This window comes from Dromiciops gliroides, chromosome 3, assembly GCF_019393635.1.
Source record: "Dromiciops gliroides isolate mDroGli1 chromosome 3, mDroGli1.pri, whole genome shotgun sequence".
NCBI classification, from domain to species: Eukaryota; Metazoa; Chordata; class Mammalia; order Microbiotheria; family Microbiotheriidae; genus Dromiciops; species Dromiciops gliroides.
In genome coordinates, this window is record NC_057863.1 from 352,810,009 (window position 1) to 352,815,271 (window position 5,263).

General features: G+C 42.5%; 1 pseudogene; it reads right to left on the bottom strand.

Moving 5' to 3' along the window:
• Positions 1–1,924: 1,924 nt before the first annotated feature.
• On the bottom strand, positions 1,925–4,678 carry LOC122747600 (annotated as a pseudogene).
• Positions 4,679–5,263: the final 585 nt, after the last annotated feature.

The window sequence follows — 5,263 nt, forward strand, 5'->3', positions numbered from 1 at the left end:
ATCCAGAAAAAAGAACTGTGGATTCTGAATGCAGATTGAACTACACTGTTTCTACTTTTGTTTCTGTTTTTTTGTTTTTTGAGGTTTTTCCCTTTTGTTCTGATTCTTCTTTCATAACATGACTAATGCAGAAATATGTTTGGTATGATTGTACATATATAACCTATATTGGATTGCTTTCTGTCTTGGGGAGGGGGGAGAAAAGGCATAGAGGGAGAAAAATTTGGAACTAAAAATCTTACGAAAACAAATGTTGAAAATTATCTTTACATGTAACAGGAAAATAACAAAATACTTTTATGGTTTAAAAAAAGGAAGTAGTGAAGAGTCCTGGTGATGATCTAGTTTGAACCCCTCATTTGAGATCCTCACAGTGTCCCTGAAGTAAGTATAAGAGATACAAAACATCCATTTTCCTCATTTTCACGTGAGGCTCAGAGATTTGACTTGCCCAACGTCAGGATCTGGAATTCCTTGTCTGCCTCTGTCTTCACCTTTTAAATCTGCAGTCATAATTTTAAAGCTCAATTGATTTTCCAGCTTCTCTTGGAAGTCTTCCCTAATATTTCCAGCTAGACAAGATCTTTTTCTTATTTGATCTCTTTGCACTTTGAGCTTCTCTTGATACCAACTGTGTTCTAGGCTCAGGTCAGGACAGTGATTTGTGCAGTGTCACACAGATTAATTAGCTGCAGGACCTAAAGTATAAGACAGTCTTTGGGATCCTCCCTTTCTCCAACTAATGCTGAAAGTTCAGCTGAAATAACTTCAGGGATTCATAGAGCTTATGGGATTTGGAAGTGGTAGGGAGTTTAGCAATCTTCTAGTCCAACTTCCTTCATTTTTTCAGCTAAAGAAACTGAGGCAAGGGCAGCTAGGTGACACAGTGGATAGAGCACCAGCCCTAGAGTCAGGAGTACCTGAGTTCAAATCCAGCCTCAGACATTTGACACTTACTAGCTGTGTGACCCTGGGCAAGTCACTTAACCCCAATTGCCTCACACACACACAAAAAGAAACTGAGGCACTGAGAATCAGAGTGGCTTTGGGCCTGCAGTGTCTCTGGGTTTATGTAGGAAGATCAGTAGTTCTCTGTGGAAGAACCTTCCCATTAGTCTACATGGTATATTTCAGAATCAGCCTTCTTGCCTCAACAGGAAAAGGAAAGAGATGGCCCCTAGTCACTTCCCCCCCACACACACACACACTCACACACATGAATATACCTCTATGAACAAATGCCCTTCCCCCCACTGCCCAGACATCCATGCATACACACCTGCACTCCACCCCTAATTACAAGAGCGACTGTAGGTTAAAAGTGCCCAATTCAAAAGCACTAAACATGGGCCTAATTACAGGTGACTGTAAAAGTCTAATTAGGGGAAGCCTAATTAGCAGCCAAACAAGGGAGGAGAATAGGCTCCAGGCATAAAAAGACTTGAAAGGCAAATGCATTCTTAGTGCAGGGTCACCGAGAAGGAGCTTAATTGCCCTTTGATAAGCCTGGGGAACCAAAGGACTGGAAGCCAATTCAGACCGTGTTTATATCAGGGATCCCCCTACTGATGTCCCCTACCTCTTCTTCCCCCACTTCAACCCAGGCCTCCGCTAGGAGGACCAAGCCCCACCTTCCAGCAAACCCAGGCCCCATTCTCCTCCCACAGGCAAGTTTGTGGGAATTGTGAAGTGGTTGAAACCCCCTTCTTCCCTTTCTGTTTCCTTCCCTGACTCAGTGGTGTTTCATCTGCCAATCTACTCAGGCAGCTTCCAACCTCTTCCAGCTCCTTTCTCCAAATCTACTCTTGGAAAAGGCTGTGACCAATTCTTTCAGAAGGGGGAAGGGGGAAGGAAGAAGAAGTTGCGATTCAGTGAGTGCAGTGTAGTGGAAAAAGCACTAGACTTGGCATCAAGAACCTTGGGGTCAGATGTTAGGCCTGGGAGGCCCATAGTCCCTGCTGCTGGGGAGGCGGAAGCTGGTGTGGATGGCTTCAGTAAAGGAGTTCTGAGCAGCAGGAGTGTGGAAAGCCAAGTTGGGACACCAGTATGGTGAGCCATCAAAACAGAGGACCAGTAAAACTTTGAAGAGAGGGGCAGCTAGGTGGCGCAGTGGATAGAGCACCGGCCCTGGAGTCAGGAGTACCTGAGTTCAAATCCAGCCTCAGACACTTAACACTTACTGGCTGTGTGACCCTGGACAAGTCACTTAACCCCAATTGCCTCACTTAAAAAAAAAAAAAAGACTGTGAAGAGAGAGGCAAAGCTGTCCAGGTCAGAAAAACAGAACAGAACACTGATGGGTACTGGATTAGGCCCATGAGTGACCAATGACTGCCAGCCTGGTTGAGATAGGGAGACTCAGTTTCAAAACACATTTTATTAATGTGTTAATAACGAATGGCTAATAATTAATTAATTATTTAAAATAAATTGAATGTGTTAAATTGAACACATACACATGTACCAACAAATATTGGTTCTGGACTCTTATGAGCCGTGTAGCCTTGAGCAAATCGCTATTTCTTTGAGTTTCAGTTTCTTCATCTGTAAAATGGGGATAGTGGTACTTGTACTGCCCACTTCTAAGAACTATAAATATGGTCCTTTATTATTGAGGCATAATATAGTTTGCCTGGAATGAGGCTATACTGGTGGAGTTTCAGGCAGTGGGTCAAGGTCCTGACTGGTCCCTCTGAAATAATATCCATGAGATTGTTCCCACTCTGCCAATGTATATAGACGGCCTTATGACCTGGGCTGGGTAGAAATGGAGAAAGCATCTCAGAGGTGTTCTGGAGCCAGCTAGTACCAATTTGGGAGAGCTGGTTGTTAAATTTCCCATGTGAGCATTTATACCTTAGAAATAGGCAAAGGTTGACACTAGCTGTGTGACCCTGGGCAAGTCACTTAACCCCCACTGCCTCGCAAAAACAAAAACAAAAAACCAAAAAGCAGAAATAGGCAAAGGCTTCAAATCAGGGCTTAATTTGTTTTGTTGATTGTCTAGCCTTGAGAAAATGATGGAAAAATGTTAATAATGCAGATTAAACTTAAAAGTGCCTACAATATTTTTGGGGCGGGAAGGGAGAGCCAGTTTTTAAACACTTAACAATACAACTCTGGAATAGCCCCAGTGGGCAAGAACTGATCTAACCAAAATGGAAGAGAAAAACTCTATGGGTACCATAAAAATAAAGGAGGATTTATTATGCTTAAATTTTTTTGCCTTGTTTAGTATTTTATTTTTCCACTCAATTACATGTTTTGGTTTTTGGGAGAGGTCAGTGAGGGTTAAGTGACTTGCCCAGGGTCACACAGCTAGTAAGTATCAAGTGTCTGAGGCTGGATTTGAACTCAGGTCCTCCTGAATCCAGGATCGGTGCTTTATCCACTGTGCCACCTGACTGCCCTGCCTCAATTACATGTTAAGAACAACTCAATATTTGTTTTTTAAAACTTTGAATTCCAAATTCTTTCCCTTCCTCCCTCCCCTTTCCTTTCCACCCCTCTCATTGAGAAGGCAAGCAGTTCCATATAGGTTATACATGTATAGTCAATGCAAAACATATTACCATATTAGTCATGTTGTTTGTTTTTTTTGTGGGGCAATGAGGGTTAAGTGACTTGCCCAGGGTCACACAGCTAGTGTCAGGTGTCTGAGGCTGGATTTGCACTCAGGTCCTCCTGAATCCAGGGTAGGTGCTTTATCCACTGCACCACCTAGCTGCTCCAAAATGTTTATTCTTAAAAGAGAAAAGTCACACCTAAACATTACACCCAGTTTGCTTCCAAGTTCCTTCATTTTTTCCAGTTTGGCAACATGAACCATCAATTTTGAACCTAGCTGCATTTCATCCTATCTGTCATAATTCACCTGGATGCCTTCTGTCAGGGTTACCAGGACTCTCTTAACTTCAGGCTTAACCCATGTGAATGTTTGTCTGGCACCTTTCTCAGTGAACTTAGAGACCCAGTGTGGCCTTAACATCTATATTACGTAGGGAATGACCATTATTCAGCTCAAGGATGGTAGGAAGACCATTGGCTCAGTGGTGAGTACATCACATCAACTGAACTTCCTTGTTTTCTTTTTCTTAAAAAAAATTTTTTTTTAATTAAATTTTTTTTAGCTTCCTTGTTTTCTACCAGGATAATAACAGTGTTGACACCAGCTTGGAGGACAGGTGGTCTCTTAGTAGATGGTTTTCTACCAGCAACAAACCTTCTTTCCTTCCTTCCTTCCTTCCTTCCTTCCTTCCTTCCTTCCTTCCTTCCTTCCTTCCTTCCTTCCTTCCTTCCTTCCTTCCTTCCTTCCTTCCTTCCTTCCTTCCTTCCTTCCTTCCTTCCTTCCTTTCTTCCTTCTTTCCTTCAGGTCTGTACTTGTGAACCAGTTTAATCATTTGAGTAGTTGTCTGATGGTCTGAAGCCTGGTTAATTGCTGGTGGAACCTTCAAACCCTTCTAATGGAGAGAGCCTTGATGCTGCAGGCTGACTGTGCAAGCCATTTGACAAAGTGGGTGAATTCTCTTTTGGTCTGGGCATCCTGACCAATGCCTGACCAAAGCTCTTCGGCCCCTTCTCAAACAAAGGGTTGGCCTCTTTTCCAGCCTCATGCTTCTTTACCACAGCCACATTCTCGGGTCACCTTCTTCCACTTGATTTTCTTTCCTTTTGGCATCTTGGCTGGAAGAATAAGAAAAGCATTACTGGTTTTTGAAATGTGGTCTAATGACCCCTGGAGGGGATCCCCAAGGGGGTATAAGTGGTTTCAGGCTGGTCCAAAATTCAAGAGTGGCATCTCATGGTATCTGGGTAATGTTCTCATTTAAATGAAGAGAAAGCTAGCCTTCTCTCCCTTTGCCTATACTTTTACCGTTCACTTATCAACCATTCTCCTTTGTATTTTAATTACTCATGTCTGTATCATTTAATCTACTAGGCTGAAAGTCAGATGAAGACAAAGACTATTTCCTTCATACATTTATATGTATACCTAGTACAGGGTTGTTGGGGGTTTTTTTGGTATGTTTTTAATTGTTATTTGGCACATCATACAATCCACAAGAAAAGGCCATTGGAAGGTCCTACTCTGGTGCCTTATTTCTATTTTGGTAAGTTGGAAAGTGCATTCTATAGGAACTTTCCCCCTAACTCCCTCAAAGACCTCCATGGACCAGAGTTTGAAGACTGTGCCAGAAATACACAGTCCTTGTCTTCTAGAAACTTACAGTCTAGTAGGAGGGATTATAATGCACTAATATAC